Genomic DNA, 15,800 nt, shown 5'->3' with positions numbered 1-15,800 from the left:
TACTCACGTGGTCGCGGAGGTCTGCATCATTTTCGTTATCGGCCAACATCATTTGTTAACACGCTTCGCTTGGAAAATGTGAAATAAATTAAACGACTTTTCAAAAGGGAAAGATACACTCAAGTTGTATATGCGCTCATTTCATTGAAGTAATTACTCTTATAATTAAGCGGAAGACAAGAAAGAAAGCAATCTTCTCGCCTATGTAATTAACTCGAACTGGTTTCGAACGTCCTGAAGTGTCAGGAATTCAAGCAAAGCTTGGACCAATATACTTGAAAATGTTGTGAAACTGCCTCATTCTCCTTCTATAACCTCTCTTTTTCTACGTTATTCGCTTTCTTTCCACGTACCACCGCTTTGTTCAAGACCTTTACGAAGCGAAATATTTCAGTTTCTCTATCAAACCTAGAAACTAGATTAATTTCTTCCGTTACGTTTAAAGTAAAACGTCTCTCGTTTGATAGCTTCCAGATAACTTGCGAATTATCTTCCGACGATGTCTTATAGATATCAAAGACTTAACGAAAATCGTATAACAGGTTAATTATCCAAGAGTTGGTTTTCTGAAGCACAATGGTATGTGTTTAATTACGTACTGAGCTGCGAAAATTATTATATAACATTAATTAATCTTTAGACACTAGTATGTAAAGAGGAGAATGCAACTGCTAAAAATGTCATATGAATCCTATGTCTGAAGATATTTTCACAAGTAACCATTGCTTTGAATGAAAACCCTGTAATTCAATTTAATCGTCTCAAACAGGCGAGTTTGCATCCTAAAAACTACCATATACTTATGCTATAATTATACGAAACACATATGTAATTAGAAAATTGTCAAACTATTATCTAAGTATCTTCGTGATATGATGATGAAGTAGAAATTGCAGTATAAGACAAAATATTTTTCTCACTCGTTTTTGAATAAGACTTAAACAGTTATTTATATAGTGCAGGTATTTTTAATAGGCAAATAGAAAAGTCACAACAGGCAAAATGCCCAATGAGATGGCTGATAGAAGATGTCGACAGAAATTATGGATGTAAAATATATCTAAAATAAGCAATCCAAAATAAAAGCAATTATCACGAAAAAAACTAATACTTATCATAAAATATAATACACTGCCCATAAAAAATCATTACTGTCTTATCTAAGTATGGATTCATCCCAACATGGATATTTTATTCGTGTATATTTTTAAACGTGTCAGTGGTAGAAAACAGGTAGGGCATTTCACTAAAATTATTCAAAGGATGTTAAAATTTTACGATTCACTTCAAAATACAAGTAAAAGTGGAAGCACTATCAGCAGAAAGAGGAGAATTATGTTACGTTAAGTTTTTACTGAACCTCTTAAAAATGATTATTAGATGGAACAAAATAAACTTTCATAACACCCAAATCAAAAAATTGTTGGCTAGTAAAATTTTCCCCTCCTACGGCAAAAAGTTTACCTAATAATAATTAAGTCAAAATTTACGTAATTTTACGTAAATTCTAATAAAATTAGGTAGTTTACGTAATTTTATTAGAATGTTGTAACAGAAACTTCGATTAACTCTTGCTTTTTCAATTTAAAAAAATACATGCTTAAATTTACAAAATAATAAAATACTGTATTACATAGAGTGTTCTGTAAGTGCTAATGCAGATTTTATCTCATAAACCGTTCGTCGTAGAGGTATAATTACAATTTCAAAAATGCTCAAAATGCGTTCAAAAATTACCCTGCAACAGTTTTGAGAGTAAAAATATGGTGTGTCACAAAGTAAAAAATCTAAATTTTTATACGGTCCCCTATCATCAAATTTCCAATAAGAAAGTTGTTGCCCTGTCTCTTCTTTAGCCACCGAAAAACTTTACGTTTCTAAGTTGAAATATTTGAATTTAAAATCGAAGAAAATTTGGGAAAGAACAGAAACAGCTAATGGACATTTTTTGTTGTTGGGCAACAACTTTCTAATTGGAAGTTAGATGACGGGGGACTGAATAAAAATTTTGATATTTTATTTTGCTACACACTGTATTTCCACTCTCAAATTTAATGCAGGGTGATTTTTGAACACATTTTGAGCTTTTTTTTTTCAGATTGAAACCATACTTCTACGACGAATGACTGATGAGATAAAGGACGCATTAGCACTTACAGGACACCCTGTATAAATCGTTATAATAATGTGAACTGAGAACTGTGCTTATGAATCTGTTAACACCCCCCCCCCCCCAACAGGTTTCTGTTAAAAAATCGCTCGCAAATTTCTTTTAAAAAAATTTCGTAAAAGAGAGAGTTATGAGAAGAATGGAGGAAAGTTTACGCGTCTATGTTTTCTCATCTAAAGCGTTCCTTTCAACATTTTTTATTTTATTTGTTTTAAGGTGTGCTTTTCTTATTTTTTGACAGTTTTTACACATTCTTTTTCTTCCTTTTTTTTTTGTAAATTCTTATGCGCTAAAAATTCTCTTCCGAGCACGAAGTCTTAGAACACAGACGAAGGGAGACTTTTATTTCCTATGGGTGAGAGGATGGAATTTTAGCTGATGCCTTCTTTGGACAGTAAGCTCAGGTGAATTTGTTTTTCTACTGGCTGTCATTTTGGTTTACTTTTCGAGTACATCTTTTTTTTTAATTTTCTTTAAAATTATACCAGTGTTTCAAAAAAGCGAAGTGTAGAAGGAGGAAGTGAGGAAATATTTCTGATGATCCCCTGACTTGTCGTAAGAAATTATTCAAAAATTGTTATCATTGTTCAGACATAAAATAGAAGAAAATTAATCATAAACAAAATATTTTAAATTTATGATCAAACAGAATTTCTATCGCCGCTATGTTTCGAAAAACTGTTTTGTTATACTACGCATCAAATATCTTTTTTACTCTTATTCCTTTTGATAAATATCAGAATTACAAAAATTGAAGCATTCTATGGGTTATTATCATTTGTTGCTATTGAGAGATTTTTCAAACTAGTGCGTCTACGTTTTGATTTCACTCAATCATATAAGCATACTTCACACTGCGAAAATTCTAAGTTCCTAAAATTTCAAACATTTTTTATGAATATTATAGACACGATGCGGTTTTTTTTTTAAGTGAATGCGTCTTGTAAATCATCTGACGATATTGGGAGCATTCGCAAAAAGTTGCGTGACGAAATTCATTAAACGCTCATATCTCAGGAAGTACGCAACGCAAATTAAAAGCAATGGTATCGTGAGATGCACATTACAAACACAAATCCAATGACATCATTCCGGTTTCAATATCTTTTACCGTCTTGGCACCAGACCCGCTGCCCTGATTCATAACAAATTCTTTTCCGCTATATCACAAAACGTACGCGACGCAAGACAAAAGCAATGGTATCGTTAGATGCACATTGTAAAAACAAATCAAATATCACTGCGGTTTTTATATCTCTTACCGTCTGGGCACCAGGCCCGCTGCTCTAATTCGTAACAAATTGTTTTCCGCTATATCTCGAGCAGTTCACAAAGAAATTAGACGGCGGCATTAGTATCGTTTGTTAGCTATTCCAAAGACAAAGCCGATGATAATGACATAACTTCATTATGTCAGTAACTACTACGCGATTCAAGGGACCAAAAACGTATTCGCGTCAAAACTTGCGGCCGTATCTATGACACACAGCCTACCCCAATTTTTTTCTTTTTTTTTAATGTATCAACATACAGGGTATCTTGTATGTGATATGTAGATTTATCTTTAAAAAAAAGAAATGCTCTGAGATTTTTATGTGAATTATGCTCAGTAAACGCTATAAGACCGTTACAAACGACAGTTGAGAACACAAAAAAAAGCAAAAGTAAGCCGAGGATATTTTTATGTGAGGAAAATATGCCTGAAGCGAATAGATGGATATTGGATTTTGCAGTAAGGAAATTGTGAAAAGAGAGTGAGCAATGGTCAAGATATGATAAATCACTAGGAGTATAAAAAAAATAGGTAAAAAACAGTTTTATAGGAAGTTTTAGAATAGTGGAAACTATTGTCACTAGCTTTCAATATGTTTATTTTTTCTATATCGAATAAAGAAATCTCTAAGCAAAAAAAAAAAAAAAAAAATGGCGAAAGGAACAAATATTCAACATTTATTCCACGTTTTCCTCTCGGGGTTTTTCCTGCGCTTTATGTCCATAATTGAATTTTTAAAATGAAATCAATTTGTATTTCTTGAAGGAAATGACTTTCAAATTACGATTTCAAAACGCTACTACACCGGAGGAATCTCTTGAATAAGTTTCCTTTGGTAGTAAATAATATTCCATCTCTCATATACTGTATATTGAGTGATCTGCAGAAAACCGTAAAGATATATGTTGATTTTTAAATTAACAAACTGTTGGACAAATAAAACATTTTTCGATAGATTGCGTACAATTCTTGGTAAATAAGTCTAATTTTATCAGTTTTAATGTTTGCTCTTTCGTTTATTTTACCGTTTCTATTCACAAACATTGATACCCAGATCAAATTTGAGATAACATGCAATAAGTTCATTAATTCTAAATGTGTGGTCTTCAAAACCCTTTCCATTTGCATTGTTTATTCAACGAACTTTTGCTCATCCGTCTAAACTCATTAATGCGAGCATTGGTAAAAGATTTCGAGGACTGCGAGACTTATTGGACCACACCCTTAGTATGTCGCATGAAAACTCATCTCATCATTCTACTACATATAGTACCATCACAGACGAATGTTTGTTCGGCCATATTTTTTACCACTAAAAACAAACATTTGCATAGAAAAAGTCATTACCATTAAAGCTTTTTTTAATTACCCAATTTCGTTCAATATAGTATTTCCAACTAAAATCGTTAACGCTTTACCGACACATGCATCTGTCCAATGCATTTTTTTCATTTAAATGGGTTTTATATATTTTCCCTTTATATTCCCATAAAGATTTACATATCATTCGGGTGTTTAATAACCGATGATGATACTCATCAATCAATTTATTTTTACCATTTTCTTATCAAAATATCACTATTTATACTAATTTTTTTATTCATTTCGAAACTATTAAAAAAAATTGCATTATAAATACAGTCAACCCTCGGTTTACGTACGTCTTGGTTTGTGAACAATTTAGTTTACGAGCAATAAAAATTATTTGATTTACGAACGCGCAAAACGGACTAAAACCTGTTGGAAGCATGAGTCTAAAGTCTGCGGAAACATGGCGATCTTTACGTGTTTATTTATTTTTTGGCAGAAGAGTTTGGATGAAAATTTAGACTCATTTAAATAGAGGTCCAACCCCCAAATAGCACTTCTCTTATCCAGCCCATAGATCAGCAGGTCATTTCAAACTTCGTGAAGCTTTTAACTAAAGAAATTTTCGAAGAAGCGTTTTCATAATAATATTTGACGTAGAAATAATAGTCAGTCTTACACACACACACAGTATGACTTCTGTTAACATTATTTTTGAATACCCTATATTTCATAGATCTTGTTGACAAAGCTTGTAGCTAGTAATTTACAGTACTGTGAATTTGGCTTGGTGTATATTGTCGCCAGATTGTATCGCTGGCAGAGATTTTGAAGGTTTTGGCGCTGAGATAAAAGGTGGCATATTAGCAAAACGAGACATGGTCGTGGCATCTTTTTCATTTAATTTACATTTCATCTCTTCCATGTCTATGGTTATTCTTTCAGTGTTTGTTTAATAATTTCGATTAGTTGTACGTTATACAAGAACTGTTATAAAAGTTCATACTAAAATAGTTCTTCGGGGGTCCCAGGAACGGATGAATTCTATTTATATTGATTCCTATGTGAAAAATTATTTCGATTTGTGAACAATTCGGTTTACAAGAGGAATTCAGGAACGAATTAAATTCCTAAACCAAGGGTCCAACTGTACAGTATATAGTTTTCTACGTATATATTTTTCAAAAAAAAAAATCCTAACAGTTGTTCCTTTCATTATTATTTTATAAATATTTTTATCACTTTTATCTGCAGAACATTGTTCAAGGTCTAAACTTGTGTTAAGTTTGAACAATCAGTGGCATTTTTTTAACTGTTTTCAGTGTCGATGGCGACGATTTAAATTTCCATTTCAACTAATTTTTGAAGGCAAAATATGCTTTGTTGGGGTGCGCGTGTTATTGTGGATGCTGGTGATCAGTTGAATTTCAAGATATGTATATATTTTGTATAATATTTGAAGAAGACTATAACCAGGAAGATTGCTAGCATTACTTAGATTTCGCGAAACACTCACGCGTTCATACATCCTATATTATATTATTAGAATAACCGCATGAAAGACCCGTATCATCTTCGAGGATATGTTTCCTTCTTTGAAATTATATAACCGATCATCATTCTCTCGTACAACTGCCTCAACAATATGGAATGAAGAGTTTGAAATGGATTGAATAAAAAAGGAAACTACCGAACTAACGTGATGCTTTCGAGTGTGGTTGTTTTTTTTTTGTTTTTTTTTTAGTGAGAAAAGAACAGCAGAGCTGTAGTTCGTTCCCCTGAAAAGAGAATGGATAAGGGAGTTGTTCTCTATATACGTCTCGAGTGTTTACGTGTTATTGCGTCTCTAATGCTTCAGGTGACGTGGAATAGAGCAAACAGAACTAAGAAAGCACAGTGTGGAAAAAGAGAGAGATGAAGCCCTTTGAACAATTGCTTCCACCTGCTACTGCCAGCAAACCTTTTCTAACAACAGGCCCAGTTCTTCCATTCATCCATCCTAAGCGAAGACGAAAACAAAGAACGTGACTTTCGTTGCCTTATCGGAAAATTCTTTTCATTTCGTGATGTTCTGAGCGATGAGGCTTTTGTTTTCCTTTTCTAATACGATTCATAATTTGAGAAATCGGACAGCAATTTCAACGGCGGTCCGTCCAATTAATAAAAATGAACCGAATGAACCGACTGCAAAAAAAAAACTCTCTAAGATAATTACACTAAGTTCATATTGATGATACGCACTGAATAATGACTTTAATGAATTATTTCTATATCCATTGCACAATCCCAAGAGAAAAATCCACTTCTCATAATTAATTATGAAAGTCCAGACAGGTATTGTTCATTAATCACTTATAATACCGATCATCTTGTGAGAGAAAAGCTGTTCTCTAAGAACAAGATCGTTTTCCAGAAAAATTGCAGCTTACTTTTACTGTCGGGATTGTCTCAAACCTGTGATCGATGTTACGCTGCTTCTTTAGCGATGATTGCTCATTTATTGATTAGGAAAATTAGGATGCATATCATATTTTTCAGTACTGCTCACTCAGAGTTGAGAAAAATAAGAAACAAAACATCACATGAACCCCAGCTCCTCAATATAAATTTTTTTTATTTAATTAGTTTTATTTCAATGGGAAAAAAATGCATTTTATTATCCTACTTGCATATGCAGTATTTAAAATTTTGTTTTTCTTCTGAAAATTTGTATTTTTACTATTATATTTTTCGATCCTTTCTTCTTATTGTTTTTTTTTCTGTTTCTTTTCATTTTCTATTGCAATGCTGACCCTCTGTTGTACTATGGAATGTTTTGCGACAAAATTATAAAAATTAAATAAAATTCCCAATTTTAGTAGTTCACAACAAACTATGTGAATTTTCAGCCTCATTGTACTTTTTTTTGAATGACTTTTAAGTGAAGCAAATATTCACTACTCAAGTGATAAATTTGAAGAATGGTGGTCGTTCTACGTAAATTTAAGATTCATTGCTGGTACAGTAATTTGTTAAACCCAGCAAAAGAGAGCTTTTCATCTTCTAGATGAAACTACTTCGATGTGTTCTAGATTCTGGTTTCTTGGAACTCATTCAAGAGTCTTTGATTAACCCGGAACCACAGTATTGAACCAAGTATCACGTACACGTCCGAGATTACTTTCAGAACTTCTTCAAAATTTTTTGATTAATCCAAAACCAAGGCGCTTTTTGAAAGCCACATAAGGTTCTTTTTAAGAATGTTAGAAAAAAATTTAACAGAGACCCTGAAAGCATGGAAAAATATTGACATTGACATAGATGAAAAATGTAATAGGTGTTTTGAACATGGGCATAACAGCAATAATATAATATCAGAAATAATTCTATCAAATCAAGTTAGAGAATCACCTAATCATCGTGAGCCAGATCAGGATAAGCTACGCCCACGGAAAATCAAAGCCGAAATGTTTTGTAAAACTGAAATTGATTGAAGAAACTTCTGCTTGAAAAAGTTGAACGTAATAAAAATAAAAAACCTTGCTAAAAAATCGATAAAAGTTTAGCAATATATTTCAGCATGATTTTTTTTATTTGCAGAATGCAGCAAAACACCGAAAAATTTCCAAATTAAATATACCAGTAGAGTGCCTAGAAGAAAACTTCGAAATATTTTTATAGGCTCCATAACAGAAAAGAGTTTTATACGCGGATCAGTTCATGTTTTTGAAAGGGAATAAAAATTTTACCTCGAATAGATTATTCATCACTGATATTCAAATTCACTGAAAATTTTGTAACTCGTGTGAAAACGGAACACTAATAGTCACTATATTTTGTAACTAACTATTAAGCAATCGCTAAATTTTACTGTATTAGATTGCATCGTTCTCATTTTAAGAAATTGATGTGAATCCGAAGTATATGTGAGTTTTTGGTTTAGTATTGTTCAACTGAATGTTTTTTGATAGTCAATTCTGACCAGTTAATACCACGTTTGCTTTTTAAATTATATATATTTTATAGATATAAGAAACTTTACTATAACTTTAGTTTCTTAATCGGAAAAGTAATATAATTTTATGCTAATAATGTTATATTATATTCTCATAAAATTCTGATAACTTTATTCAAAAATATTTTGCTCTACAAATATTTGAGTGGAATTAGAAAACTATTCATAATACAGTAGAAATACACTGGTGTAAAATTTGTATGCTATATCATTCGAAACTTATAAAGTTTCTTAAAAATTTAAGCATCTTTCAAATTTCCCTAAACGTTTTACGAGCCAGAACAGCTTTTTATCCTGCACAGTCATTCGCTCTCTTGAGTTAGGATCACTGTTTATGACTGTGATCCCAATTTTATAGGATACTAAGCCTTTCAAAATCTAGTATGTTTCAGCGACCCGTAATTTACATTTTTCTTTAAATAAAGAGTGGTATTCTCACTGCTACGATAAATTTAAATTGAAAGCAATATCTTTCTGAATTTATTAACCGTTGTAACATTAAAAAGAGTAAAATTACCTCCACTCTCAACAAAGATTTCTCAAGAAAGCCTCTTTTGTAATATATCTCAAGTGGTTCCTTTTCTTATTGCATATAATGCATTTTTCTCTAGAAATGATGGAACATAAAAATCAGAAAATGAATGAACAGTACACGGATCTCGGTGATCTGTAGTGAAGTTTTAAATTATTCTTCCTGAATACGTATTGATACGCTTTACGGAAGCCAATAAAGATTTAATGCATCTTACTCGTATCATAGTCTTTCAAGACGAAACATGTTCAATATTAGCTTCAACGGATTTAATCTGTGAAAGGAAATAGGAAATATGAAAGATGTTTTAATATGATTGTTTTACTCAAACCACATTATATTTTTCCATTATTGCTAATGAACTCAATTAAGGCTTTTCACCTTTCCCGCTAAACTGAAATGACAACTTGTGATTAAAACTTGAAAAGGAGGACTTAAATCCTCCAACTTTTCTGCATACAACACCATCTTGCGACGTACAAGATCTTTTTTGTTTATAACACACCGTCAGAGATGATTTCTTCAATATTTTGACTAAAAAGCTGTTTAATTGAATGATATTACCACGAGAGTACATAATTAAAAACAATCCTTTGTGAGTATTGAGTATGTTAAATATTTAAGGGTTTTTTTTAAAGCCAATTTTAACAAAAATATACACGACCTTTTGTTTTTAACGTGATAATCTATTTCACGCACATTATATGTTATTAACAAAATCTTATGTTTTGATGCAGAATTTTTTTGAATTTTTGATATTCTTCAATTTTTGTTATAGTGCATAAATATAATGACCGTGTAAAATGCATCATCATTTATCTTAAGAACCAGCACATGTTTTATGAAGTATAAGCAATTATAGCGGGTTTTTTATTTCTTCATATCATCATGGCACATGGTTACCTCAAAAGTATCTTTCAAACCCAACAGTGTGTGTGAATATTCTTAAAATAAAGATAATTTTGTTGTCTCTTATACCGCCGCGTCAGCTGCCCCTTCGTACTAAACATCCTACTTGAAATAGCACTATGTGCATCGAAATTTTGTTTCTACCATCATTAAGCACACCTGCGTTCTCAGAATGGCTCTTCTTCGAAGAAAATGCGAATCGACATTCTGATGGATTGCCTAGAAAGACACTTAAATTCCAAGCAGGTTTTACTTACCATCTACATAAGCTTTTAAATAATAACCCTCGAGGACAAGAAAAATATATCACTAAATTCTAAATAATTACCACATATAGCGTGCAAACTCGTCGGTATAGTGCATAATATATATTTATTTAAATACTGTGTTTATTATAAGAATCCATCATCTACCTGAATGTAATTTTTCCAAAAATTAATTAAGTTTAAAGTAATTAAACAATGTGATATGTTACGCTTGAGTTTACGTTTTGCGAAATCATTGTATGGTTTTCATACAATGCGTTATGCGGTTTACTTTCTGATGGGTTTCCGGAATTGCATGGTTCATTGTTCATTTAGTTTGCAAATATTGTGCGTGACTCTCCTCTCTTAATTGCCTCGAAACATCAACTTCGTCTACGACATTAATAAGTAATAACCTGCCTATGTGCAATTAGGTAGAAAACCTTCTCTTTGTTTTGAATCTTCTAGTACTTCAGCACTCACGCGGTGTGGCAATTTTTTTTTTCTTTTGGTGCATTCATGACATGTTGTTGTACCTCATTCATCTTCATCCATCTTAATCAGGATTCATATTCCTCACGTAAGATTAAATTGATTTAAATGAAACATTAGATTAATTGCATACAACATGTGGACAAGTTCTGGGTTTTTAGGAGCGTTTTATTTACTTCACGAAATTTCAGTTTTCTCATCATTTCAGTATTGTTAGATTTCGCTTATACTTTCACACATAGGTCCTTTTCTCTGAGGAAACGGAAAAAGAGGAATTCTGACAATAAAAAAGAGAATTCGATATGATTATTGTACTAACACAATTTTATTCGGCATTATGGTTTGATTATTGACAGTTTATTTATTGCATGAAATAATTACGTGTACAAAAATCATGCAACTAGGTGCAAAAATTATTTTAATTACGTTATGTTGACAAGGGTCACTTGACGAAACGCTCCACAATATAAATAGTGATTGAATACATGTACTTTATTATAAATACTTATACTAATACGACTACAAGGCCACAACAGGAAAAGTGCCCAACGTGGTGGCTGAAAAAAGTTGCTATTAGTGACCATAATGTCCATTAAAGCATGCTAAATATGTTCATTAGATAATCATTATACAGTGTGTTTCACGAAGAGCGACCGAAGGGAATAAAAATACTTTGGTTAATTTCAAAACTAACATAGAATGTGAAAAAATTTCAACAAAAAGAGGAAAATGCAATTGTAGCACCTCCGTAAAAAAAATAACTATTGAATATAAAAATTATAGTTTTTACACGGCCCTCTATGAAAAAAATTTCTACTGAAATATTTTCGGTGTCTTTTTTTATAGTACCGTAAGTTGGGATTACTTGGACCCAAAAAGTGAACATTTTTGTACATTTCTTACCAATGGAACTTGCCTAAACCATTTAATGAAAGGAAAATGTCAAAAACTAATGATATCAATTATTTTTGCTATGAAATTTTTCAAAAAATTAGAACACCCCCAGAAATTTACGAGAGCAGTTCATGAAATGCTCAAGTTGGAAAGCCGAAATTAGAGGTACAGGGGTAATTTGGATTTTCATCTTCGCAAGAGATTCTTCTTGAGTACATCGGTGGCAAAAAATTTGCATACCTAAAGTAGATTGAATGCGTCGTAAAATGCCAAGTTACTTTATGCCTCTTTGTTTCAAAAAATCAGAACATCTGACTTAAAACCTATTATTACACGAATATCTTCATGCAAATTTACATCAACTTCATCGAATAAGTATTGTATGTCTTTTCTCGTCATATATGCAAACCTAGATGCGTTCAATCTTCACAATACGGGTAGAAAAACGGGGCATTTCTGAAAAACGCAAAATTACGTGTGTATCTGATTGGACAGTATGGGAAAATGCTTATTGAGATATCGTGCGAATACATTATACCGTGTCATCTTTTGATATGAATTTTATGCCTCAAGACATTGAATTTATGAGTCTCCATCAGAAATCTGTATTGATGAAATGGATGGACATTGCCGAATTCTTTTGATGCAGTCTGAGTTTACCATCTTCAAACAAAGTCTTCAGCTGCAGGAACCAAAAGATAGACCAACGAATCAGATGACTCCCTTCAGTGGAGGTGTGTATGGAGATAGAAATTTCATTTGTCATCAAGATTTTGACCTCGTCCAAGAAGCTGTATCGTCGCTGCAACAATTCACAATTTTTTCACAATTCAATTTGTTTGAAGATGGAAAATCGTAAATGCAGATCGTATCAAGAATTCGGCAATGTCCATCAATTTCATCAATACTTCGGTGATTTCATGATATCTGATGATACCCGATGCTGGTCCTACCAAGAGATTCGTGCTAAAATAAATGATTAAATAAAAACGGATCAATTGCAAACCAGCTGCTATCGGCTCTACAATAGTGAAGATGAGATTTATGGCTGAGGTCCGATACAGATCTTTTGCTGGAGACTCATAAATTCAATGCCTTGATGAATAAAATTCATGATCAGCGCAAAAGTTGGCCACAGTACAATGTATTCGTACGATAACAGCACGCATTTCCCCATACTGTCCAAGCAAATACACACGTAGTTTTGCATTTTTCTGAAATTCCCCGTTTTTTGCGAAGATTGAACGATTCTATGTTTACATATATGACGAGGAAAGACATGCATACTTATTCGGTCAAGTTGATGTAAATTTGCATGAAAATATTCATGTAGTAATAGGTTCTAAGTCGGATGTTCTAATTTTTTTTTGAAACAAAGAGTAAAAAGTAATTTGGCATTTTACCACGCATGCAAACTACTTTATGCAAATTTGGCATTTTACCACGCATGCAAACTACTTTATGCAAATTTAAATATTTTGCCACTGATATGCTCAAGAAGAACCTCTTGGAAAGATGAAAATATTAATTACAACCGTACCCTTAATTTAGGGTTTTCAACTTGAGCATTCCATCAACTGCTCTCATAAATTTCTGGGCTTTTCTAATTTTTTGAAAAAGACGTATGCATGTATAGCTATGGTTTATTTAGACTCACTTCCTGGCTTTTAGTTTGTTAGCACATTATTCATTATTTATAAATTTTACTGTATTGTGTGTGTGTGTGTGTGTTTCTCTCTCACTCTCTAGCTAAAACTATTTTATTTTCTTAAGGACTATATGTGAAATGTAAATTTCTCTTTACCTTCCGTGGGACTGGAGTGTATTAAAAAAGTGAAGGTGAAAGTTTAAAACGTCATAAAAATTTTTATCATAAAGCAACATAACCTGAACTAGGAAAGGGCGAGAAGACAGTGAGAGAACGGGAACGTAGTTTAGATCCCCAGGCACTAGCTAGTAATGCTACCTGTTGAAGAGATGGTGAACTTCGTTTATATTTTTATAACAAGAAACCCAGGAGTGATTTAAAACATTTTTTTTTTTGTTTTGGGTTCAAGTTACCCCAAGTTACGGTACCGAAAAACATTGACGAGTATAATTTTTTGATACATTCGCGATCCCGGTAATATTCAATTCGATATCCGCGACATTCGCTAAGGTAACAGTGATTGAAAGCTTTGATTGATTTTATGCAACTTTTTACATGCTAAAACAACTAAATCTCATCAATTATCAAGCCGTCGAATAGACGCGAGAAATGGCAAACTCAAGATTTTGAATCATTAATATCTCGATAAATTTTTATTGAAATGTTATGTAGTGAACATTTCTCAGTATGATAAATAAATGCGCAAATTTAGGGAAAAAAAGCAATAATTTAGAAAAAGAAAAACACTAATTGCCATTTTTTTTATTTAGAGTGGTAGGAAAACTTCAATTTTATGTTACCCCACTCTACCACTACTTCCCTCTTTTTGCTGCCACTTGTTCGTGATTTACTACACACACACACACAACTTCAGAATCAATAGTAGTTTTTTATTATTATTTTTCGTCCCTCTTCGTTAAACGTCCTGTATTTTAGATTTTACACTCTTACACGTATTCAAACATTGTAAAACCACCGCCTAATTATGTGACATAATTGCGTGCACTAGTTCCTACAAAATTCATAGCTTTCTTTGTTTTTTTTACTTCGGTCATTCTAGTCAAGAGCTTCAAAATCTATTCATTTAAATAACTGAATAAATTGTTAATAGTAATAAATTATTCATCTTTCTGAAGTTAATATTTTCGTATTCAACTTTTGGTGTGAATTATATTATAATCCAGCTCGCGTAGTAAGCTTATCCAGTGCTGTAGAAACTACAATAAATACGCATAAATGTTTGCTTTGAAATAGTGATGAGTATAATACTTAACAGAAAATCTTCCTTTTGCTTAATTAATAAATACAGTACAATATTTTTCTACATTATTAATATTTAGAAAGAAAGCAATTTGTAGTTAGCTTATTAAATTTTTTCTTACAAGATAAATGATCAAAAACTATTTCTTTCATACTGATGAATCTTCATTTCATCGGGTAAAAAAAATGATATTACCATTAAAAACTTAATTAAAATTTGTAATCTTCAGAACAACTACTTTGTCTATAATTCAATTGTTTATTTTACCGAACTTTTTTAGCATTTCTTCAGTGTCAACAAAATGGACTCATTTTTTCAAATATAATGAATTATATAAAAGCTAATCTTACTACGTTTGACTTTTATAAAATTGGAAAAAGAGATTCCAAAGACATAGCAGATTCGATATCAAAAACAACACATCTTTGTGAGCTCGAGATCGTGATTTATATTTGATGTTGCAAATATAAAATTTCTTTTTCTTCTTATTTTTTGATAAAAAATATTTTTAATCATCAGAGTCTAATACCGTGGATTAAATATGAGTCTTTATATAATTGATTTACCTAATGATTTTTGGTAATCCTTAATTAACAAAAGAATGCACAAAAAACGAAATATCGATTACTTGCAGTTAATAATTAACGGTACATATTCCTACACTTTCGATTTGACTTTAATGCACTATAAATATATTTATGGTAATAACCACACCGCTATTTTCCTAACCCTCTTACAAACATTGATGTGATATCCCAATTTTTTAAAAGAGTTTCATCTTAGCAAATGACAAACCCAGAATTTTGGTAGTGCCGATTTATTAAAGAAACATATTCTATCCCCCTTACGTTTGCCCCTGCTGAACATTGGAAGAAAGCCTACTTCGTAAAACAATATATGACATTTTACATACAGTTTAGTGATTTCTGCTAAATGGGTCAAAGGGTTAAAATCAATGTAGTATTTTGGAATATTGAAAAACACTTTGGTTAACACACACAACAAATTATCATCTCGAATAGCATCGTCAATACAATAGACTCTCGGCTATCCTGCTCACGACTAGCGCAGGCC

At 31.9% G+C, this 15,800-nt stretch overlaps 1 protein-coding gene across 5 annotated transcripts in view; it reads right to left on the bottom strand.

Moving 5' to 3' along the window:
* The window catches only part of LOC149085621 (SCY1-like protein 2), a 390,639-nt gene that overhangs the window by 356,402 nt on the left and 18,437 nt on the right, over positions 1 to 15,800 (bottom strand). The gene's annotated exons all lie outside the window — the stretch shown is intronic.

This window comes from Pholcus phalangioides, unplaced genomic scaffold, assembly GCF_987345545.1.
Source record: "Pholcus phalangioides strain wild (caught in Gottingen) unplaced genomic scaffold, Ppha-v1.0 ptg000007l_1, whole genome shotgun sequence".
Classification (NCBI taxonomy): Eukaryota; Metazoa; Arthropoda; class Arachnida; order Araneae; family Pholcidae; genus Pholcus; species Pholcus phalangioides.
The sequence above is the reverse complement of the archived record's forward strand: the minus strand, read 5'-3'. Positions and strand labels throughout refer to the sequence as shown.